Here is a 26,156-nt window from a genome sequence, read left to right on the forward strand (position 1 = left end):
GGGCTAAAAGGGGTCATGAAATATCTTTAGCAAACAGGGTTATGGAAAATCCCAAAGCCTTTCATTCATATATAAGGAGCAAGAGGGTAACTAGACAAAGGATTGGCCCACTCAAGGACAAAAGAGGAAAGTTATGCGTGGGTCAGAGAAAATGGGTGAGATTCTAAACGAGTACTTTGCATCGGTATTCACCGAGGAGAGGGACATGACGGATGTTGAGGTTAGGAACAGATGTTTGATTACTCTAGGTCAAGTCGGCATAAGGACGGAGGAAGTGATGGGTATTCTAAAAGGCATTAAGGTGGATAAGTCCAAAGTTCCGGATGGGATCTATCCCAGGTTACTGTGGGAAGCGAGAGAGGAAATAGCTGGGGCCTTAACAGATATCTTTACAGCATCCTTAAACATGGGTGAGGTCCCAGAGAACTGGAGAATTGCTAATGTTGTCCCCTTGTTTAAGAAGGGTAGCAGGGAAAATCCAGGTAATTATAGACCGGTGAGCCTGACGTCAGTGGTAGGGAAGCTGCTGGAGAAGATACTGAGGGATAGGATCTATTCCCATTTGGAAGAAAATGGGCTTATCAGTGATAGGCAACATGGTTTTGTGCAGGGAAGGTCATGTCTTACCAACTTAATAGAATTCTATGAGGAAGTGACAAAGTTGATTGATGAGGGAAGGGCTGTAGATGTCATATACATGGACTTCAGTAAGGCGTTTGATAAGGTTCCCCATGGCAGGCTGATGGAGAAAGTGAAGGCGCATGGGATCCATGGTGTACTAGCTAGATGGATAAAGAACTGGCTGGGCAACAGGAGACAGAGAGTAGCAGTGGAAGGGAGTTTCTCAAAATGGAGATGTATGACCAGTGGTGTTCCACAGGGATCCGTGCTGGGACCACTGTTGTTTGTGATATACATAAATGATTTGGAGGAAAGTATAGGTGGTCTGATTAGCAAGTTTGCAGATGACACTAAGATTGGTGGAGTAGCAGGTAGTGAAGGGGACTGTCAGAGAATACAGCAGAATATAGAGAGATTGCAGAGTTGGGCAGAGAAATGGCAGATGGAGTTCAATCAGGGCAAATGCGAGGTGATGCATTTTGGAAGTTCCAATTCAAGAGTGAACTATACAGTAAATGGAAAAGTCCTGGGGAAAATTGATGTCCAGAGAGATTTGGGTGTTCAGGTCCGTTGTTCCCTGAAGGTGGCAACGCAGGTCAATAGAGTGGTCAGAAGGCATACGGCATGCTTTCCTTCATCGGACGGGGCATTGAGTACAAGAGTTGGCAGGTCATGTTACAGTTGTATAAGACTTTGGTTCGGCCACATTTGGAATACTGCGTGCAGTTCTGGTCGCCACATTACCAAAAGGATGTTGATGCTTTGGAGAGGGTGCAGAGGAGGTTCACCAGGATGTGCCTGGTATTGAGGGCGCCAGCTATGAAGAGAGGATGAGTAGATTAGGATTATTCTCATTAGAAAGACGGAGGTTGAGGGGGGACCTGATTGAGGTGTACAAAATCATGAGAGGTATAGACAGGGTGGATAGCAAGAAGCTTTTTCCCAGAGTGGGGGATTCAATTACTCGGGGTCATGAGTTCAAAGTGAGAGGCGATAAGTTTAGGGGGATATGCGTGGAATGTTCTTTATGCAGAGGGTGGTGGGTGCCTGGAACGCATTGCCAGTGGAGGTGGTAGACGCAGGCACGATAGTGACTTTTAAGATGTATCTAGACAGATACATGAATGGGCAGGAAGCAAAGAGATACAGACCCTTAGAAAATAGGTGACATGTTTAGATAGAGGAAATGGATCGGCGCAGGCTTGGAGGGCCGAAGGGCCTGTTCCTGTGCTGTAATTTTCTTTGTTCTTGCTTCTTTGATTGGCACCCCATCCACAACATTCACTCCCATCACCACAAACGTATAGTTGCAGCAGTGTATACCATCTACAAGATGCACTGCAGCAACGCACCAAGGCTCCTTCGACAGCACCTTCGAAACACACAACCTCTACCACATAGAAGGGCAAGGGCAGCAGATGTATGGAAACACCACCACCTGCAAGTTCCCCTCCAAGCCACACACCATGCTGATTTGAAACTATCTTGCAGTTCCTTCACTGTCGCTGGGTCAAAATACTGGAACTTCCTTCCTAACAGCACTGTGGGTGTACCTACCCCACGTGGACTGCAGTGTTTCAAGAAGGCACCTCACCACCACCTTCTCAAGGGTAATTCGGGATGGGCAATAAATGCTGGCCTGGCCAGCGTTGTCCACATCCCATGAATGCATAAAAAAAATTATGCCAGAGAACTGGAGGGCTGTAAATGTTACACCCTGTTTAAAAAAGGGGAGGTTCGATAAGCCCTGTAACTATCAGTCTGATGTTGATTCTTGGAAAATTCTGGAGGCCATAACCCAGCACAAAAATATTTCTTGCTTGTAAAATCATATCTTAATAAATGACAAGCAGCACGGATAGCTTCATGGAAAATCATTTCTGATCATCTTGATAGTTTGTTGACATAATTGTAAGTTTTAACGAGGATAGCGTGATTCGTGTTTTAGAGTCATAGAATCGTTGAAAATTTAAGACACAGAAAGCGACCACTTGGCCCATCGTGTCTGTGCCATCCGAAAAGTTATCCACCAATTCTAATCCCACCCTCCAACAGTTAATCCATAGGCCTGCAGATTATGACACTTGAGGTGCACATCCAGGCTCTTTTTGGATGAGTAGAGGGTTTCTGCTTCAACCATGTTTTCAGGAAGTGTGTTCCAGACCCTCACTAAAAGCAAGGGACCCAGTACCAGGCCCTGTGGAAAACCACGGGAACGTCCTCCAGTCAATACCCGTCAACAATTACCCTTTGTTTCCTGTCACTGAGACAATTTTGTATTTCTGGGTGAACATGTTTTTCCTCAACTCCCTTCTGAAAGTTCTACCAATCACTTTAAATCTATGTCCCCTAGTCACTGACCTTTCTGCTAAGGTAAATAGAGCCTTCACCTCCACTCTATCCAGGCTCCACAAAATTTTGTTCAGTTCAATCAGATCTCCCCTCAGCCTTCTCTGTTCCATGGAGAACAACCCCAGCCTATCCAATCTTTACTCATAGCTGCATTTTTCCAGTCCGAGCAACATCCTCATAAATCTCCTCTATACCCTCTCGTGCAATTACTTCCTTTCTGTAATGTGGTTACGAGAACTGCACAAAATATTCAAGATGTGGCCTAATCAATGATTTATACAGTTCCAGCATAACCTCCCTGCTCTTACATTCTATACCTCAGCTAAAAAGGGAAATGATTCCATATGCCTTCTTAACTGCCTTATTGACCTATCCTGCTGTCTTCAGGGATCTGTGGGCATTCACTCCAAAGTCCCTTACTTGCTGTACACTTCTCAGTATTGTCCTAGTAATCGTGTATTCCTTTGCTTGCTTGAGCTCCTCACACTTATCCGGGTCGAATCCCATTTTGCTGCCCATGTGACCAGACCGTCAATATCTTCCTGCAGCCTTCTCGCTGTCGACCACATGGCCAATCTTTGTGTCGTCTGCAAAAGTCTTGATCATACCCCCTACATTTACGTCTAAATCTTTACTATAGACCACAAAAAGCAGGGGACCCATTACTGCGCCCTGTGGAATGACACTGGAGGCAGTCCTCAAGTCGCAAAAATACTTGTCAATAATTACCCTTTGTTTCCTGCCACTGAGCCAATTTTGTATCCGCTTTGCTGCATTTCTCTGGATGCCATTGGCTTTTATTTTTTGAACCAGTCTCTCATGTGGGACCTTGTCAGAGGCCTTGCTAAAATCCATGAAGACCACATCAACTGCACTACCCTCATCTATATTCCTTGTAACATCTTCAAAAAATTCGATCAATTTGGTCAAACAAGAGCGTCCCTTAACACATCCATGCCGACTATCTTTGATAAACCTGTGCCTCTCTAAGTGACAGTTTATCCTGTCTCTCAGAATAGATTACAATAATTTGCCCACTACTGAGTTTAGACTCACTGGCCTGTAATTATTCAGACTATCCTTCGCTCCCTTTTTAAACAGAGGTACAATGTTAGCAATTCTCCAATATTCCAGCACCACAACTGTATCTAGTGAGGATTGGAAAATGATGGTGGGCAGACCCTCTGCTATTTCTTCTCTTGCTTCTTCGAACAGCCTGGGGTACATTTCAACCGGCTCTGGTGATTGTTCAACTTTCAAGGATGCTAATCCCATTAATACTTCCTCTCTCCCTATGTTTATCACATCCAATGATTCACACTCCTCCTCCTTAACGACAATATCTAAATCCCCCCTCTTTTCTGAAGACATACACAAAGTGCTCAATAAAGAACCATACCAATATCTTCCACCCTTATACAAAGGTTACCTTTCTGATCTGTTATGGGTCCTACTCTCCCCTTAGTTATCCTCTTACTCGTAATGTCTTGAGAAAACATCTTTGGGTTCACCTTCATTTTGCTTGCCAATATTATTTCATTCCCTCTCTTTCCTTTCCTAATTTCCTTTTTGATTTGACCCCTCCACTTTCTAAACTCCTCTCAACTTTCTGTTGTATTGAGTTCTCAGTGTCGGATATATGCTTTCCTTTTCTGTCTTGTCCTACCCTGCCGGCACCTTGACATCCATGGGACTCGAGATTTGGCCGACTCACCCTTTTGCTTTGTGGGAACATGTTTATCCTGAACCTCTTCAATCCCCCCTTTGAATGTCTCCCACTGCTCTGAGACTGAATTACCTTCAAGCAGCTGTTTCCAGTCCACTTTCGCTCCACAGTTTAGTAATATCAGCCTTGCCCCATTGAGAACTCTAACTGCTGATATATCTCTTGTCCTGTACCATAATTATGTTAAAACTAACTGAATTATGATCATTCCCACCAAAATGCTCTCCCACTGCTACTCCTTCCACCTGCCCATCTTCATTTCCTAAAACAATGTCTAAATGCACCCTCTCTTGTTGGACTTGTTATATCCTGGTCAGAAACGTTCTCCTGAATGCACCCCAAGATTTCTGCTCCCTCAATTCTTTTCATACTAAAATTATCCCAGTTAATATTGGGGTAATTAAAGTCCCCTACTATTACTGCCCTATTGTTCTTGCACTTCTCAGAGTCTTGCCTACATATCCGATCTTCTATCTCCCTCTAACTATTTGGCTGTCGAGATAACACTCCCAGCAGTGTGATTGTCCCTTTTTGGTTCCTTAGCTCAATCCATATGGTCTCACTTGATGAACCTCCAACATATCATCCCTCCTCACAGCTGCAATAGATACCTTGACCACAATTGTCACTCCTCCTGCTTTCTTATCACCTTCCCTATCGCGTCTGAAAACCCTGTAACCAGGAACGTTGAGCTGCCATTCCTGTCCCTCCTTAAGCCATGTTTCTGTAATAGCTATGATATCATACTACCACGTGTCTATCTGTGCCCTCAGCTCATCTGCTTTATTTGCTATTCCCCTTGCATTGAAATAGATACCCTTGAGCACTGCTAAGCTCTTCATCTTTATTTTATAACCTTTGTTTCCTCTGTCTTCCAGACTCCTCCATTAATTTTCCGCCTTCCATTTTCATTTCTGAATTTGCCCCACCCTCAGGTCCCCATCCCTCTACCAAACTAGTTTAAACCCTCCCCAACAGTACTCGCAAAACATTCCGCAAGGAACCCAGTCCCGGCTCTGTTCAGGTGCAAATCATCCGGCCTATGCAGGACCCATCTCGCCCAGAGCCTTTCCCAGTGTCCCAGGAATATGAAGCCCTCCTTTCTGCACCATATTTCCAGACAAACATCCAGCTGTCTTCTCTTTCTATTTCTGTGTTCAGTTGTGCATGGCATTGGGAGTAATCTGGAGATTGCTACTTTTGACGTCCTGCTTGTCAATTTCTTCCCTTGCTTCCTAAATTCTGACCACAGAACAACATTCCTCTTTCTACCTATGTCGTTGGTTCCAATGTGAACCACGACTTCTGGCTGTTCCCCTTCACCTTCAGGATGCTTTGCTGTCGCTCAGTGACATCCTTGACCCTGGCAACAGGGAGGCAACACACCATCCTGGATTCACGTCTGTGGCCACAGAAACGCCTGTCTGTTCCCCTGACTATTGAACCACCGATCACTCTGGCTCTTTCAGTCATCCCTGTATCCCACTCTACAGCTGAGCCACCCGTGGTGCCATGGACTTGGCTCTGGCTGTACTCCCCAGGTGAAGCATCACTTTCCTCAGTATTTAGAACTGAATACCTGTTGGAGAGTGAGATGCACTCAGGGATCTCCTGCACTACTTGCCTGAATCTTTTTGACTGTCTGGTGATCATCCATTCCCTCTCTCCCTGCATACTCTTAAGCAGAGGGGTGACCACATCTATAAACATGCTAAAGCTGAATAAACTGGTATATGAGAAGGAAGAATGTGCAGGGGTACGGGGAAAAGGCAGGGAATGGGATTAGGTGAATTGCTCATGCGGAGAGCCGGTGCAGACACGACGGGCTGAATAATTCCTTTTGTGCGGTAATAACACTGTAATGGGGCGTCTCAGATGGGTATAACGGTGGAGAATGGGGGATCCATGGTGGGAAAGGGAAGTTGTCCTATGGGAACCGAAATCTTAGCAAGAATTGTCCGGGTCAAGGGCATCCAGGAAATATCCTCCCTGCTTCATCCAGCTCCTTAAGTGTCCTCAGAATTCCTGGTGCCAATGACTGTGTCCTCATTATGTTGATGATATGAAGGGTGCAGCAGAACACCATGAACTTGGACACCTGATCCAGTGTGTAGTGGAGGGCTCCTCCCAAGCGGTTCAGACATCGTAAGCATTGCTTCATCACACCTATGGTCTATTCCACCATGTTCCTGGTGACCCCATTGCCCACGTTATACACAAGTTAATTGTGTGATGTTGGTTGGAGGTGGGAGGTGGTTTGGGGGAGTAGAAACATGAGCTGTGTCCAGATGGCGTTTCCTTTGTCTCCGAGGGGCCCGGTGCCCGAAGTGTTGGGACCGGCTGACTGCTTCAGAATGAAGGTATGGTGGCTGCTGACAGGATAGTGGACATTCACCAATATGATGTACTGGGCATGCTCTCACACCAACTGTACATTAATGAAGTGAGAGTTCTTTCAGTTCCTGTGACTCTCCCTATTGAACTGGGGGAACGGAAGAGCAACCTACACCATCAGGAATCCCGCTATCCTGACAAAGCCACGGGATCTCTCATCCTGCTTCTACCTGCTGATGGAGAAAATGATGACATAGATGGTCACCCTCACCTCCCAGAATTATCAATGGACAACACACAGGCCTAGTAACTACTGGTCAGTTAGTGTAACATCAGTGGTGAGTAAGGTTTTAGAAACAATAATATGGGAAAAAGGACACACGGAGAGGTTTGAGTTATTTAAGGATTGTCATCACGGATTTCTAAAAGGCAGATTATGCTTGATGAACTAATTGAATTTATTTCGATGATCAGAGAAGGTTGATGAAGGGAATGTGGTGGATGTTGTCTACATGGATTTTATGAAAGTATTTGATGAAGAACCAAACAAAAGCTTTGTTAACAAAATTGAAGCTCATGGAATAGCATGCAATTGGATCAAAAATTGTCCAAAGGACAGCAAAAAGAGTCTTGTGTTAAATGGTTGTTTTTCAGACTGGAGGATGGTAGACAGTGATGTTCCCAAGGGTCAGTGCTAGGAATACTAATTTATTTAATTATTTTTGCTGTATATAAATGACATGGATCTTGGAAAACAGAGTAGAATTTCAAAATTATCCGAAGATACCAAACTTGGAGGAGTGGTAAGCAGTGAAGATGATACAAACTGCCTTTAACTGGATCTAGATAGGGTAGCAGAATGGACAGAGAAGTGGCAGGTAGAATTTAATAAAGAGGAGTGTGAGCTGATGCATTTGGACAGAAGGAATAGGAAGGCAATATAGACTTAATGGCACGGCTCTAACGTTTCTGCAGGAACAGAAAGATCTGGGGCTCCAAATGCATTTATCTAGGCAGGACCTATTAGGAGAGTGTTTAGCAAAACGTATCGACCACACTTGGAATATTGTGTTCAGTTCTGGTGGCCTCATTATAGGAAGGATGTGGCAGCTTTCGAGAGGGTGCAGAGGAGATTTAATAGGATGCTCCCTGGACTGGCGGGCATGCCCTACGAAGAAAGATTGAGGGAGCTAGGGCTTTTCTCATTGGAGCGAAGAGGGATGAGAGGTAACTTGATAGAGGGGTGCAAGATGATGAGAGGCACAGATAGAGTGGATAGCCAGAGCCTATTTCCCAGGGCTGAAAGGGCTATCACCAGGGAGCATAATTTTAAGGTGATTGGAGGAAGGTTTCGGGGAGATGTCAGAGGTAAGTTCTTTACACTGAGAGTGGTGGGTGTGATGAATGCGCTGCCAGCGGTGGTAGTAGATGCAGATAAATTAGGGGCATTTAAGCGACTCTTGGATTTCTTTTGGGCCTCCTTATCTCGAGAGACAATGGATACGCGCCTGGAGGTGGTCAGTGGTTTGTGAAGCAGCGCCTGGAGTGGCTATAAAGGCTAATTCTGGAGTGACAGGCTCTTCCACAGGTGCTGCAGAGAAATTTGTTTGTTGGGGCTGTTGCACAGTTGGCTCTCCCCTTGCGCCTCTGTCTTTTTTCCTGCCAACTACTAAGTCTCTTCGACTCGCCACAATTTAGCCCTGTCTTTATGGCTGCGCGCCAGCTCTGGCGAATGCTGGCAACTGACTCCCACGACTTGTGATCAATGTCACACGATTTCATGTCACGTTTGCAGACGTCTTTATAACGGAGAAATGGACGGCCGGTGGGTCTGATACCAGTGGCGAGCTCGCTGTACAATGTGTCTTTGGGGATCCTGCCATCTTCCATGCGGCTCACATGGCCAAGCCATCTCAAGCGCCGCTGACTCAGTAGTGTGTATAAGCTGGGGGTGTTGGCCGCTTCAAGGACTTCTGTGTTGGAGATATAGTCCTGCCACCTGATGCCAAGTATTCTCCGAAGGCAGCGAAGATGGAATGAATTGAGACGTCGCTCTTGGCTGGCATACGTTGTCCAGGCCTCGCTGCCGTAGAGCAAGGTACTGAGGACACAGGCCTGATACACTCGGACTTTTGTGTTCCGTGTCAGTGCGCCATTTTCCCACACTCTCTTGGCCAGTCTGGACATAGCAGTGGAAGCCTTACCCATGCGCTTGTTGATTTCTGCATCTAGAGACAGGTTACTGGTGATAGTTGAGCCCAGGTAGGTGAACTCTTGAACCACTTCCAGAGCGTGGTCGCCAATATTGATGGATGGAGCATTTCTGACATCCTGCCCCATGATGTTCGTTTTCTTGAGGCTGATGGTTAGGCCAAATTCATTGCAGGCAGACGCAAACCTGTCGATGAGACTCTGCAGGCATTCTTCAGTGTGAGATGTTAAAGCAGCATCGTCAGCAAAGAGGAGTTCTCTGATGAGGACTTTCCGTACTTTGGACTTCGCTCTTAGACGGGCAAGGTTGAACAACCTGCCCCCTGATCTTGTGTGGAGGAAAATTCCTTCTTCAGAGGATTTGAACGCATGTGAAAGCAGCAGGGAGAAGAAAATCCCAAAAAGTGTGGGTGCGAGAACACAGCCCTGTTTCACACCACTCAGGATAGGAAAGGGCTCTGATGAGGAGCCACCATGTTGAATTGTGCCTTTCATATTGTCATGGAATGAGGTGATGATACTTAGTAGCTTTGGTGGACATCCGATCTTTTCTAGTAGTCTGAAGAGACCACGTCTGCTGACGAGGTCAAAGGCTTTGGTGAGATCAATGAAAGCAATGTAGAGGGGCATCTGTTGTTCACGGCATTTCTCCTGTATCTGACGAAGGGAGAACAGCATGTCAATAGTCGATCTCTCTGCACGAAAGCCACACTGTGCCTCAGGGTAGACGCGCTCGGCCAGCTTCTGGAGCCTGTTCAGAGCGACTCGAGCAAAGACTTTCCCCACTATGCTGAGCAGGGAGATTCCACGGTAGTTGTTGCAGTCACCGCGGTCACCTTTGTTTTTATAGAGGGTGATGATGTTGGCATCGTGCATGTCCTTGGGTACTGCTCCCTCGTCCCAGCACAGGCATAGCAGTTCATGTAGTGCTGAGAGTATAGCAGGCTTGGCACTCTTGATTATTTCAGGGGTAATGCTGTCCTTCCCAGGGGCTTTTCCGCTGGCTAGGGAATCAATGGCATCACTGAGTTCCGATTTGGTTGGCTGTATGTCCAGCTCATCCATGACTGGTATCATCCATGATAGGTACATGGATTATAGTAGAATGACGGGTAGGCAGTTAGTTTGATCTTAGAGTAGGGTAAAGGTTCGGCACAACATCGTGGGCCGAAGGGCCTGTACTGTGCTGTACTGTTCTATGCTCTATGTTCTATCTTGGGATTTATCATGAGAGACAAAGATACAAAATAAGGGAAGTTATGCAGAACCTTCATAAAGCTTTGGTTAGGCCCCAACTAGAGAACTGTGTCCAGTTCTGGTCACCACACTTTAGGACCGATGTGAAGGTCCTTGAGAGGGTGCAGAGGAGATTTAACAGAATGGTTCCATGGATGGCGGGGTTTTAGTTACAAGGTTAGTTTGGAGAAGATGGAGTTGTTCTCCCTGGAATAAAGGAGATTGAGAGAGATTTGATAGAGGTGTACAAGATTATGCTAGGCTTAGATAAGAAAGACAAGGAAAAACTGTTCCCATTAACTGATGAAACAAGGCATAGGGGACACAGATGGAAGGTTTGGGTAAGAGATGCAGGGGGGAAATGAGGAAGAACTTTTTTACACAGTTGATGTTAATGAGCTGGAACTCACTGCCCAGGAGGGTGGTGGAAGCCGAGACAATCAATGATTTCAAAAGGAAACTGGTTGGATACCTGAAGGAAATGAACTTGCAGGGATACGGGGATTGAGCGGGGGAATGGGACTGACTGGATTGTTCCAAACAGAGCTGGCATGGAGGGATCGAATGGCCTCCTTCTGTGTTGTAAATCACTCTATGACCCTATTGCTCTCTATGACTGTATGTTGGATATGTCTCTGGCTCCTACCGGGAAAGATCCAGATACATAGAGTTTCAATGAAGCTGTGACCTTAACAGCCACTGACAGCTCCGTCCTCACCCTGGTGAGAGGCTCCAGGTCGTGTTACATGAGGTGGCACAGCTCTGTGACCACCTCCTTATTGAATCAGAGTCACCTCACACACTGCTCCTGGGTTAGGTGTAGGTAGGAAAATTGCTCTTGGAAAACCCGGGGTGGGTCGGGCAACGCCCCCTCCACCTCCCTCTTTACAGAGCTTCCCATCTCTGCAGTCTCTGCTCCATGTGTTGGTCATGTTACAGACCCAGAGACACTGTAACTACAGTCCCCATACCTCGTGCAGTGTTGGGTCACCAAATATTCTGCCCTCCCTGAATGTCTGCAGCAGCTCACAACACAACCTCCAGAAAACTTTTCGTTCCTTTTTCATTTAACTAAGTTAAGCATAAGATTAAAAATGGCAGGAGATCTTAGACCCGTGTCATGCTCCTCTTGCTCAATGTGGGAGCTCAGGGACATGGCTGATGTCCCTGACTCCTTCACGTGCAGGAAGTGTGTCCAACTGCAGCTCTTGTTAGACCGCATGACGGCTCTTGAGCTGCGGATGGACTCACTTTGGAGCATGCGCGCTGCTGAGGAGGTCGTGGATAGCACGTTTAGTGAATTGGTCACACCGCAGATTAGGATTGCTGAGGGAGAAAGGGAATGGGTGACCAAAAGGCAGAGAACGAGCAGGAAGGCAGCGCAGGAGTCCCCTGCGGTCATCTCCCTCCAAAACAAGTATACCGTTTTGGATACTGTTGAGGGAGATGGCTCACCAGGGGAAGGCAGCAGTAGCCAGGTTCATGGCACCGTGGCTGGCTCTGCTGTTCAGAAGGGAGTGAAAAAGAGTGGAAGGGCTATAGTCGTAGGGGATTCGATTGTAAGGGGAGTAGATAGGCGGTTCTGTGGTCGAAGACGAGGCTCCTGAATGGTATGTTGCCTCCCAGGTGCACGGGTCAGGGATGTCTCAGATCGGCTGCAGAACATTCTAAAGGGGGAGGGTGAAGAGCCAGTTGTCGTTGTGCACATAGGCACCAATGATATAGGTAAAAAACGGGATGAGGTCCGACAAGCAGAATTTAGGGAGTTAGGAGCCAAGTTAAAAAGTAGGACCTCAGAGGTAGTAATCTCAGGATTGCTACCAGTGCCACGTGATAGTCAGAGTAAAAATGAAAGAATAGTCAGGATGAATGCGTGGCTTGAGAGATGGTGCAGGAAGGAGGGGTTCGGATTTTTGGGACATTGGGACCGGTTCTGGGGGAGGTGGGACTATTACAAATTGGACGGTCCAGACCTGGGCCGGACTGGAACCAATGTCCTTGGGGGTGCTTTTGCTAACGCTGTTGGGGAGGGTTTAAACTAATGTGGCAGGGGGATGGGAACCAATTGAGGAGGTCAGTTGACAGTAAGGAGGTAGTAACAAAAGCCTGTTAAGGAACTAGATAATGAAGTCAGTGTGACTAAGGGGAAGAACAGGCAGGGAGCAGATGATGAATGTAAAGGGACTGGTGGTCTGAGGTGCATTTGCTTTAATGCAAGAAGTGTAGTAGGTAAGGCAGATGAACTTAGGGCTTGGATTAGTACCTGGGAGTATGATGTTATTGCTATTACTGAGACTTGGTTGAGGGAAGGGCATGAGTGGCAACTATTTATCCCAGGATATCGATGCTCCAGGCGGGATAGAGAGGGAGGTAAAAGGGGTGGAGGAGTTGCATTACTGGTCAAAGCGGATATCACAGCTGTGCTGAAGGAGGGCACTATGGAGGACTCGAGCAGTGAGGCAATATGGACAGAACTCAGAAATAGGAAGGGTGCGGTAACAATGTTGGGGCTGTACTACAGGCCTCCCAACAGCAAGCGTGAGATAGAGGTACAAATATGTAAACAGATTATGGAAAGATGTAGGAGCAACAGGTTGGTGGTGATCGGAGATTTTAATTTTCCCAACATTGACTGGGATTCACTTAGTGTTAGAGGTCTAGATGGAGCATAATTTGTAAGGAGCATCCAGGAGGGTTTTCTAGAGCAGTATGTAAATAGTCCAACTCGGGAAGGGGCCATACTGGACCTGATGTTGGGGATTGAGCCCGGCCAGGTGTTTGAAGTTTCAGCAGGGGACTCCTTTGGGAATAGTGATCACAATTCCGTAAGCTTTAAAATACACATGGACAAAGACGAGAGTGGTCCAAAAGGAAGAGTGCTAAATTGGGGGAAGGCCAACTGTACCAAAATTCGGCAGGAGCTGGGGAATGTAGATTGGGAGCAGCAGTTTGAAGGTAAATCCACATGTGATATATAGGAGGCTTTGAAAGAGAGGTTGATTAGCGTGCAGGAGAGACATGTTCCTGTGAAAATGAGGGATAGAAATGGCAAGATTAGGGAACCATGGATGACAGGTGAAATTGTGAGACTACATAAGAGGAAAAAGGAAGCATACATAAGGTCTAGGCGGCTGATGAAAGACGAAGCTTTGGAAGAATATCGGAAATGTAGGACCAATCTGAAACGAGGAATTAAGAGAGCTAAAAGTGGTCATGAAATATCTTTAGCAAACAGGGTTAAAGAAAATCCCAAAGCCTTTTATTCATATATAAGGAGAAAGAGGGTAACTAGAGAAAGGATTGGCCCACTAAAGGACAAAGGAGGAATGTTATGCTTGGACTCAGAGAAAATGGGTGAGATTTTAAACGAGTACTTTGCATTGGTATTCACCGAGGAGAGGGACATGACGGATGTAGAGGTTGGGAACAGATGTTTGATTACTCGAGGTCAAGTCGGCATAAGGAGGGAGGAAGTGTTGGGTATTCTAAAGGGCATTAAGGTGGACAAGTCCCCAGGTCCGGATGGGATCTATCCCAGGTTACTGAGGGAAGCGAGAGAGGAAATAGCTGGGGCCTCAACAGATATCTTTGCAGCATCCTTAAACACGGGTGAGGTCCCGGAGTACTGGAGAATTGCTAATGTTGTCCCCTTGTTTAAGAAGGGTATCAGGGATAATCCAGGTAATTATAGACCGGTGAGCCTGACGTCAGTGGTAGGGAAGCTGCTGGAGAAGATACTGAGGGATAGGATCTATTCCCATTTGGAAGAAAATGGGCTTATCAGTGATAGGCAACATGGCTTTGTGCAGGGAAGGTCATGTCTTACCAACTTAATAGAATTCTTTGAGGAAGTGACAAAGTTGATTGATGAGGGAAGGGCTGTAGATGTCATATACATGGACTTCAGTAAGGCGTTTGATAAGGTTCCCCATGGCAGGCTGATGGAGAAAGTGAAGGCGCATGGGGTCCAAGGTGTACCAGCTAGATGGATAAAGAACTGGCTGGACAACAGGAGACAGAGAGTAGCAGTAGAGGGGAGTTTCTCAAAATGGAGACGTGTGACCAGTCGTGTTCCACAGGGATCCGTGCTGGGACCACTGTTGTTTGTGATATTCATTATTGATTTGGAGGAAAGTATAGGTGGTCTGATTAGCAAGTTTGCAGACGACACGAAGATTGGTGGAGTAGCAGATAGTGAAGGGGACTGTCAGAGAATACAGCAGAATATAGATAGATTGGAGAGTTGGGCAGAGAAATGGCAGATGGAGTTCAATCAGGGCAAATGCGAGGTGATGCATTTTGGAAGATCCAATTCAAGAGTGAACTACACAGTAAATGGAAAAGTCCTGGGGAAAATTGATGTACAGAGAGATTTGGGTGTTCAGGTCCACTGTTCCCTGAAGGTGGCAACGCAGGTAAATAGAGTGGTCAAGAAGGCATACGGCATGCTTTCCTTCATCGGACGGGGTATTGAGTACAAGAGTTGGTAGGTCATGTTACAGTTGTATAGGACTTTGGTTCGGCCACATTTGGAATACTGCGTGCAGTTCTGGTCGCCACATTATCAAAAGGATGTGGATGCTTTGGAGAGGGTGCAAAGGAGGTTCACCAGGATGTTGCCTGGTATGGAGGGCGCTAGCTATGAAGAGAGGTTGAGTAGATTCGGATTATTTTCATTAGAAAGACGGAGTTTGAGGGGGGACCTGATTGAGGTGTACAAAATCATGAGAGGTATAGACAGGGTGGATAGCAAGAGGCATTTTCCCAGAGTGGGGGATTCAATTACTAGAGGACACGAGTTCAAAGTGAAAGGGGAAATGTTTAGTGGGGATATGCGTGGAAAGTTCTTTACGCAGAGGGTGGTGGGTGACTGGAACGCGTTGCCAGCGGAGGTTGCAGATGCGGGCACGATGGCGTCTTTTAAGATGTATCTAGACAGATACATGAAGGGGCAGGAAGAAAAGAGATACAGATAGAGGATCTGGATAGGCGTAGGCTTGGAAGGCCGTAGGGCCTGTTCCTGTGCAGTAATTTTCTTTGTTCTTTTCTTTGTTCAAAACCATCCACAGAACCTCCACCAACTTTACAATAGCAGAAGTAAGTCAATAGCCTCTCACCTGTAAGTTGGATGCCTGGTTCTGCTGAATGTATGTTCAGCTGAGAGTGACTAACACAGGCGGTCAGTGGACATGCACAGACCTATTTTCAAAGACGTGCATCAAAGTTCCCAGTATGGTACATTGACATCACTTTCAAATCCATCCTCAAAGGAACAACACATATCCGGTACGATTGTGCTGGAGCCCCGCCCAGATTGGGACACTGTGCAGGCCACACTAGAAGTGGCCGGCAGTGAAGACCACATGAATAGAACGTAGCTGATACGAGTTTGCTGGAGCCCTGCCCAGCATGGGGTATTGTGCACTAGCGATGGTCGGGTCTGCGGTTCTCATCATTTTATGGATCCCAGCTTCTGTACCGTCAGCACCAGTAGTGCTGCAGAGTCTAAAATCGTGGCTCTGGACAGATACAGAGGGAAATAAATTGACTTTAAAAGGAGAACTGAAAAAAGATTGAAGTCAAAAGAGTTGCAGGAATATGGGAAATGGACAGGGAAATGGGAATATCTGGAGGGGTGAGGCCATGGAGAGTTTCAAACACAGGAATGATTAAAATTAAGGTGCTGCCAGACTGGGAGCCAATGTAGATCAGTGAGCACGGGGTGATGGGTGATCAGGATTTGGTGTGAGTTAGGATACAGGCAGCAGAGTTCTGGATGGACTGTGGTTTATGGAGGTTTATAACTGGGAGGGTGACCAGGATAGAATTGGAATAGTCAAGTGTGGATTTAACAGTGACACGGATGAGGGTTTATGCAGCAGATGGGTTGAGGCAGAAGTGGAGACGGATGAACTTACATGGGTGTTAGTAGGCAGGGTGGTGATGGAAAGAATATGGAGATGAACTCAGCTCAGGTTTAAATATAACACAGAAGTTGTAAAATGTCTGGTACAAGCTCAGATATTTGGCAGGGTGGAGTATGTGCTTCCGAGATCGGGGATGGAGTTTGTGATGGAGACCAATGACACTCGCTTCAGTCATCCAAAAATTTTCATTACAGAACAGTATTTCATTGAAACAGCGTTTACAGATCTCCTGGCCTGAAATAGAGACAGCAACAGCAGCAACGATGAGAGAGTAAATGACAAGAACTGTAATACAGTTGACAATGGTTTATAGAGCTAATAGCTGGAGATATTCACCAGGCATACAACGGCATCAAGAAGGGCAGAGTAAATTACAGGAGCAGTAATTCAGTTAATCATGGTTTAAAGGATTAATAGCCAGATAGAGAGACTTACCAGGGACACCAATAATAGCCAGGATGGGATAGTAAATGTATTGAATAATCTTCAGTGCGAGATAGATACGGAAGTTTAATGAGTACCGATCATAATATGTAAAAAGGGAGTAAATAACCGAGGATAAACTCCTGTCCATTGTTGTAACATTCCAATCTATTGTTCTCAGATCCATTGTTGTAACATTCCAATCTATTGTTCTCAGATTCTGACCCATTGCTGTAACATTCCAGTCCTTTGTTCTCAGATTCTGATCTATCCTCTCTCCATCTCTCTGGAGCAGCTGATCTCTGTAAGTGCCGGGGCTGATGTTCCCACTGACACTATGGAATAACATATTGAAAGAAGCCCCTTATTAATAGAAGATGGAAAACACAATTAGGGTCCATGGAGACTGACATTATGTACAGTCACGGAACAAACAGATTCAGTTAACTCTTTTCAATCCTACACTTTTGTACCACAATAAAGTTGAACATTTATCCAGTCTGGATGGGATGTATGAGGGTTGCTGCGGGAAGGAATGGTGGAAATAGCCGAGGCACTGGCCAGAATATTCCAATCCCCCTTGGATATGGGCGGGATGACAGATTTCCACAGGCTCGCCACTCCCTGGGTGGAGAAACGTCTCCTCATCTCAGTCCTGAAATTTTTACCCCGTATCCTTAGACTATAAGCCCTTGTCCGGGAGTCACCCACCATCGGGAACATCCTTCCTGCATCTACCCTGTCAAGTCCCGTTAGAATGTTATCGGTTTCGATGAGAACCCTCCTCACTCTTCTGAATTCCAGTGAATATAGTCCTAACCGACTCAATCTCTCCTCGTACGACAGTCCTACCACCCCAGGAATCAGTCTGGTAAAATTCTACTGCACTCCCTCGATAGCAAGAACAGCCTTCTTCAGATAAGGAGACCAAAACTGCACACAATATTCCAAGTGCAGCCTCACCAAGGCCCTGCATAAATGCAGCAAAACATCCTTGCGCCTGTACTCGAATCCTGTCTCTATGAAGGCCAACATAACATTCGCCTTTCTCTACCACCTGTTGCACCTGCATGCTTACCTTCAGTGACTGGTGTACGAAAACACCCAGGTCTCACTGCATATTACTCTCCCTCAGTTTATAGCCGTTAAGATAATATTTTGCCTTCCTGTTTTTTCTAGTAAAGTGGATAACTTCACATTTATCCACATTATACTGCATCTGCCATGCATTTGTCCACTCACTCAACTTGTCCAAATCACCCTGAAGCCTCTCTGCATCCCCCTCACAACTCACCCTCACACCCAATTTTGTATCATCTGCAAATCTAGAGATATTACATTTAGTTTCCTCATCTAAATCATTAATATATATTGTGAATAACTGAGGTCCCAGCTCCGATCCCTGCAGTACCCCACTAGTCACTGCCTGCCATTCAGAAAAAAGATCTGTATGTTCCAATGCTTTGTTTCCTGTCTGCCAACCAATTTTCTATCCATCGCAATACACTCCCCCAAATCCCATGCGTATAAATTTTACACGCTAAACCCTTACATGGAACTTTGGCGAGAGCCTCCTGAAAGTGCAAATAAACCACATCCACTGGCTCCACCTCATCAACTCTCCTAGTTACATCCTCGAAGAATTCTAGTAGATTTATCAAGCATGATTTCCCTTTCATAAATCCATGCTGACTCTGTCCGATTCCACCACTGTTCGCCAAGTGCTCTGCTGCAAAATCTTTGATAATGGACACCAGGATATTTCCCACGACCGATGTCAGGCTGACTGGCCTACAATTTCCTGCTTTCTCTCTCCTCCCTTTTTGAATAGTGGGGAAACATTAGCTACCTTTCAATCTGTAGGAACTGTTCCGGAGTCCATAGAATCTTGGAAGATGACTACCAATGCATCCATTATTTCTAGGGCCACTTCCTTAAGTACTCTGGGATGTAAATTACTAGGACCTGGGGATTTATCGGCCTTCAATACCATCAACTTCTCCAACACCATTTCTCCACTAATACTGATTTCTTTCAGTTCCTCTCTCTCACTAAACCCTGTATTCACCAACACTTCTGGTATGATATTGGCGTCCTCCTTTGTGAAGACAGAACTAAAGTATGCATTTAGTTGGTCAGCCATTTCTTTGTTTCCCATAATAAATTCCCCTGTTTCTGACTGTAACGGACCTTCATTTGTCTTCGCCAATCTTTTCCTCTTCACATACCTATAGATTCGTGTACAGTCAGTTTTTATGTTACCCGTAAGCTTACTCTCGTACTCCATTTTTCCCTTCTCAATCAATCCCTTGGTGCTCCTTTGCTGAATTTTAAACTGCTCTCAATCCTCAGGTCTGTTGTGTTTCCTGGCAAATTTATATGCCTCTTCCTTGGATCTAATGTTGTCTCTAATCTACCTTGTAAGCCATGATTTGGCTACCTTTTCCGTTTTACTTTTGTGCCAGACAGGGATAAACAATTGTTGCAGGTTATCCATGCGCTCTTTGAATGTTTGCCTTTGCCTATCCAGGGTCATCTCTTTAAGTAACATTTCCCAATGTATCATCAACGACTCATGCCTCATACTTTCGTAGCTTACTTTATTAAGATTCACGACCCTAGTCTCAGAATCAACTAGGACACTCTCCATCATGATGAAGAATTCTATCATATTATGGTCGCTCATCCCCGAGGGATCTCGCACAACCAGATTGTCAATTATTCCTCTCTCATGACACAATAACCAGTCTAGGATGGCCTGTTCTCCAGTTGGTTGCTCAAAGAATTGGTCCTGAAAACCATCCCGTATATTCTCCAGCAATTCCTCCACAATGTATTGTGACCAATTTGATTTGCCCAATCTATATGCAGATTCAGGAAACTCATTACAGATGTTCCTTTATCACATGCGTCTCTAATTTCCTGTTCATTGCCATTCCCAAATTCAGCACTACAGTCTGGGAGTCTATATACAACCCCCACTAACGTTTTATGCCCCTCAGTGTTTCTCAGCTCTACCCATACATATTCGAAATCGTCAGAGCTAATATCCTGCCTCACTATTGCGTTAATTTCCTCTTTAACCAGCAATGCAACTCCACCGGGGTTGGAGATAGGCCGTTTTAGTGATGGTGTGAATATTTGGTCAGAACTTATCTCAAGACATCTCAGGGTTAACTATGTAACTAAGTCTGTGAACAGTTTGGCTTCGTCCCAAGCATTTACAAAGGAGAGGGATGGAGTGTGTAACTAGGAAATGTTTGGAGCAGAGACAGAAAGCAATGGCTTCAATCTTCTCAATATTTAATTAGCATTGCAGATGTGTGAAGTAATACATTTTGAAAGGATGAATGAAGAGAGGCAATACAAGTTATATGGTCCAACTATAAAGGTGGTGAAATAACAGAGACACCTGGGGTGTTTGTGCACAAATCTTTGAAGTTGGCAGGAAAGGTTATCTTGACAGTTAATAAATGTATGGGATCCTTGGGTCTATAACTAGAGGCAAAAAGAACAAAAGCAAGGACATTATGTGAAACATATATAAAATACTAGTTCAGCTGCACCTGGAGTCTTGTGTCGAATACTGGGAACCGCACTTTCGGCAGGACATGAAGCCTTCGGAAAGGGTACAGAACTGTTTTGCTAGAATTTGTCAGGGCATGAGGGATTACAGTTATGTAGCTGGGGTTGTTCTGCTTAGAGCAAAGAACTTTCAGAGGAGATTTGATTGAGGTGTTTAACATTAGGAAGGAGTTAGATAAATTAAATAAACAGAAACTATTTCCAATGTCCAAGAGACACAGATTTAAGGCGATTGGTAAAAGAAGCAGATATGAGGATTTTTGTTTCTGAGTGGTTTGGATTTGGAATGCACTGTCTGATAGGCTGATGGATACAGATTCAATAGTAGATCCCAAAAGGGAATTGGATAAATATCTGAAGGAGAACAAATGCAAGGATATAGTGAAAGAGCCAGGGAGTGGGACTAACTGGATTGCTCTTTGAAAGGGCCAGCACAGACTTGATGGGCCGAATGACCTCATTATGTCTGTGCTATTCTATGAATCAATGATGGTTCCCACCTGGACTTTCACAATATTCCTATCCTTTCACAAGGAGTTTGATAAAGTACCACATAAAAGCCATGTTACCGAATTAGAAACACACGGGATAAAAGGACCAATGTCAGCTGTGGCTCAGTTTGTCGCTCTCTCCCCTTTCAGTCACAAGCTTCCAGGATCAAGTGTCACAGCAGGACTTGATCACAAGAATCAATGCTGACATTGCAGTGCAGTACTGAGGGTGTGCTGCACTGTCAGAGGTGCAGTTTAGCGAATGAAACTTTAAACCAAGTTGCAGTCTGCCCTCTCAGGTGGATGTTAAATGTCCCACCGCACAATGTAGAAGCAGAGCAGGGGAATTATTACCGGTGTCCTGGTCAAAATGTTTCCTTCAATCAACATCACAAAAACAGATCTGATCATTATCACATTGCTGCTTGTGGGATCTTGCTGTGCAGAAATTGTCTGCCTGTTTCCTACATTACAAGAGTGACTTCGCTTTAAGAAGTATTCATTGGAAGTACACATTAAGAAGTATACATTAAGAAGTATTCACTTTGGAACATGCAGTGGTCATGAAAAGCGATTCATAAATGGAAGTCTGTTCTTTTGTTTTCAATGTCAGCATGTGGGAAATTAGCTCAGTGACAGAAAGTAGAGAATAGTGGAGAATGGTTGTTGTTCGGTCTGGAGTGAAATAGTCAATGGGGTTCCCCAGGGTCACTGTTGCTGTATGTTAATGCAATGGGCTTGTGTACAGAGGTGATAATGTCAAATATTTCAGATGGCAGGAAAGGCAGAAATGTTAATAAACAATGAGAAGGATAGTAACACACTTCAGGAGGACAGAGACTGACTGGTGAAATTTGCAGGCGGATGGCAAATATTAGTTAACACAGTGAAGTGAGAAGTGAGACATTTGGGTAGGAAGTGCAAGGGAAGGAAACAGAAACAAATTGGTATTGTTTCAATGAGGAGACAGTAACAGAGAGACTTGGTGTGTATTCAGACAGATATTTGAAGGCCGCACGAAAAGTTGACAAGTTTATGCCTGATATAACAGACATCAGGTGGAAAACACTATTGAGAAGCAGGCTGAATATTGAAGGTCCAGTGGGGAAGTGAAAAGCAAATAAGAGAAGCAAAGAGTGAGCATGAAAATGGCGAGCATTGAAGGAAATCCCAAAGATTTAGTTTCGGTGACTGTAGCTTTGATAGTAACGGAGGTGCGTGAGCGGGCTTACAGCTGAGAGGTCAATTTCAGTGTAAGTTTAAAAGTGAATTCCCTTTTGTTTTCGGAGGACCATGGGACTGCTGGGTTAGGAAAAAGTTTCGGTGACTGCAGCTTTGATAGCAACGGAGGTGCGTGAGCGGGCTTACAGCTGTGAAGTCAATTTCAGTGTAAGTTTAAAAGTGAATTCCCTTTTGTTTTCGGAGGACCAGGGGACTGCTGGGTAAGGAAAAAGGTATATATTTGTGTGGTTTAAAATCTCTTTCTTTTAGTTTCGGTGACTGCAGCTTTGATAGCAACGGAGGTGCGTGAGCGGGCTTACAGCTGTGAAGTCAATTTCAGTGTAAGTTTAAAAGTGAATTCCCTTTTGTTTTCGGAGGACCAGGGGACTGCTCGGTAAGGAAAAAGGTACATATTTGTGTGGTTTAAAATCTCTTTCTTTTAGTTTCGGTGACTGCAGCTTTGATAGTAACGGAGGTGCGTGAGTGGGCTTACAGCTGTGAAGTCAATTTCAGAGTAAGTTTAAAAGTGAATTCCCTTTTATTTTCGGAGGACCAGGGGACTGCTGGGTAAGGAAAAAGGTATATGGTTGTGTGGTTTAAAAGCTCTTTCTTGTCGTTTCAGTGACTGCAGCTTTGATAGCAACGGAGGTGCGTGAGCGGGCTTACAGCTGTGAAGTCAATTTCAGTGTAAGTTTAAAAGTGAATTCCCTTTTGTTTTCGGAGGACCAGGGGACTGCTGGGTAAGGAAAAAGGTATATATTTGTGTGGTTTAAAATCTCTTTCCTTTAGTTTCGGTGACTGCAGCTTTGATAGCAACGGAGGTGCGTGAGCGGGCTTACAGCTGTGAAGTCAATTTCAGTGTAAGTTTAAAAGTGAATTCCCTTTTGTTTTCGGAGGACCAGGGGACTGCTGGGTAAGGAAAAAGGTATATATTTGTGTGGTGGCTGTACCCGAGACACGACACGTGTAGTGTCTCCCACCCACACTCCTCCTCCAAACAAAAAAAAAAGGACTCTGGTGTGTTGATAAGGTAAGCTTTTTATTTAGGAAGTTCTGTCCGTTGGATTGTTAACCTAACAAGTTTTGACTTTTTGTTTTTGGTTTTTCAGTAGATTTGTTGGGAATTTGGAATAGTGGGAATGGAGGTTAAGGCAGTTGTATGTTCCTCCTGCAGAATGTGGGAGGTAAGGGTCGCCAAGAGTGTCCCTGCTGACTGCATCTGTGGGAAGTGCACCCAACTCCAGCTCCTCGAGAACCGCGTTAGGGAACTGGAGCTGGAGCTGGATGAACTTTGGATCATTCGGGAGGTGGAGGAGGTTATTGAGAGGAGTTTTGGGGAGGTAGTCACACCTCAGGTAAAAGAAGTAGGTAGATGGGTTACCGTCAGGGGAAGGAGAGGGAACTAGCAGGCAGTGCAGGGATCCCCTTTGGCCGTTTCCCTCAACAACAGGTATACCGTTTTGGATACTGTTGCGGGGGACGACTTACCAGGGGTAAGCAATGGGGTACAGGTATCTGGCACAGAGTCTGTCCCTGTTGCTCAGAAGGGAAGGGGGAAGAGGAGCAGAACATTAGTCATTGGGGACTCCATAGTTAGGGGAACAGATAGGAGGTTCTGTGGGAACGAGAGAGACTCACGGTTGGTATGTTGCCTCCCAGGTGCCAGGGTTCGTGATGTCTTGGATCGTGTTTTTGGGATCCTTAATGGGGAGGGGGAGCATCCCCAAGTCGTGGTCCACATAGGCACCAACGACATAGGTAGGAAGAAAGATGGGGATTTAAGACAGAAATTCAGGGAGCTAGGGTGGAAGCTTAGAGCGAGAACAAACAGAGTTGTTATCTCTGGGTTGTAGCCCGTGCCACGTGATAGCGAAGCGAGGAATAGGGAGAGAGAGGAGTTGAACACGTGGCTGCAGGGATGGTTCAGGAGGGAGGGTTTTGGTTTCCTGGATAATTGGGGCACTTTCTGGGGTAGGTGGGACCTCTACAAACAGGATGGTCTTCAGTTGAACCAGAGGGGTACCAATATCCTGGGGGGGAGGTTTGCTAGTGCTCTTCGGGGGGGTTAAACTAATTCAGCAGGGGAATGGGAACCTAAATTGTAGTGCCAGTGTACAGGATGTTGAGAGTAGTGACGTCAGCGATATGGTTACAAGGACGCAAGAGGGCACTGGCAAGCAAGAACCTGGTTTAAAGTGTGTCTATTTCAACGCCAGGAGCATCCGGAATAAGGTGGGTGAGCTTGCAGCATGGGTTGGTACCTGGGATCTCGATGTAGTGGCCATTTCGGAGACATGGGTAAAGCAGGGGCAGGAATGGATGTTGCAGATTCCGGGATTTAGATGTTTCAGTAAGAACAGAGAAGATGGTAAAAGAGGGGGGGGGGGGAGTGTGGCATTGTTAATCAAGGAGAGTATTACAGCGACAGAAAGGACGTTTGAGGACTCGTCTACTGAGGTAGTATGGGCCGAGGTTAGAAACAGGAGAGGTGAGGTTACCCTGTTAGGAGTCTTTTATAGACCTCCGAATAGTTCCAGAGATGTAGAGGAAAGGATAGCGAAGATGATTCTCGACAGGGGCGAGAGTAACAGGGGAGTTGTTATGGGGGACTTTAACTTTCCAAATATTGACTGGAAATACTATAGTTCGAGTACTTTAGATGGGTCAGTTTTTGTCCAGTGTGTGCAGGAGGGTTTTCTGACACAGTATGTAGACAGGCCAACCAGGGGCGATGCCACATTGGATTTGGTACTGGGAAATGAACCCGGCCAGGTGTTAGATTTAGATGTGGGTGAGCACTTTGGTGATAGTGATCGCAATTCGGTTAGGTTTACCTTAGCGATGGGCAGGGACAGGCATATACCGCAGGGCAAGAATTATAACTGGGGGAAAGGAAATTATGATGCGATTAGGCAAGATTTAGGATGCGTAGGATGGGGAAGGAAACTGCAGGGGATGGGAACAATCGAAATGTGGAGCTTATTCAAGGAGCAGCTACTGTGTGTCCTTGATAAGTATGTACCTGTGAGGCAGGGAGGAAGTTGTCGAGCGAGGGAGCCGTGGTTTATTCAAGAAGTTGAAGTGCTTGTCAAGAGGAAGCAGAAGGCTCAGTTAGGGCGCTTGAGAGCTACAAGCTAGCCAGGAAGGATCTAAAGGGAGAGCTAAGAAGAGCAAGGAGAGGACACGAGAAGTCATTGGTGGATCGGGTCAGCGAAAACCCTCAGGCTTTCTATAGGTATATCAGGAATAAAAGAATGACAAGAGTTAGATTAGGGCCAATCAAGGATAGTAGTGGGAAGTTGTGTGTGGAATCAGAGGAGATAGGGGAAGTGTTAAATGAATATTTTGCGTCAGTATTTACAGGAGAGAAAGAAAATGTTGTTGAGAATACTGAGATTCAGGCTACGAGGCTAGATGGGATTGAGGTTCACAAGGAGGAGGTGTTAGCAATTTTGGAAAGTGTGAAAATAGATAAGTCCCCTGGGCCAGATGGGATTTATCCTAGGATTCTCTGGGAAGCTAGGGAGGAGATTGCAGAGCCTTTGTCCTTGATCTTTATGTCGTCATTGTCGACAGGAATAGTGCCGGAAGACTGGAGGATTGCAAATGTTGTCCCCTTGTTCAAGAAGGGGAGTAGAGACAGCCCTGGTAATTATAGACCTGTGAGCCTTACTTCGGTTGTGGGTAAAATGTTGGAAAAGGTTATAAGAGACAGGATGTATAATCATCTTGAAAAGAATAAGTTCATTAGAGATAGTCAGCACGGTTTTGTGACGGGTAGGTCGTGCCTCACAAACCTTATTGAGTTTTTCGCGAAGGTGACCAAACAGGTGGATGAGGGTAAAGCAGTGGATGTGGTGTATATGGATTTCAGTAAGGCGTTTGATAAGGTTCCCCACGGTAGGCTATTGCAGAAAATACAGAAGTATGGGATTGAAGGTGAATTAGTGCTTCAGATCAGAAATTGGCTAGCTGAAAGAAGACAGAGGGTGGTGGTTGATGGCAAATGTTCATCCTGGAGTTTAGTTA

The sequence above is a fragment of the Heterodontus francisci genome, unplaced genomic scaffold (assembly GCF_036365525.1).
Source record: "Heterodontus francisci isolate sHetFra1 unplaced genomic scaffold, sHetFra1.hap1 HAP1_SCAFFOLD_627, whole genome shotgun sequence".
Classification (NCBI taxonomy): Eukaryota; Metazoa; Chordata; class Chondrichthyes; order Heterodontiformes; family Heterodontidae; genus Heterodontus; species Heterodontus francisci.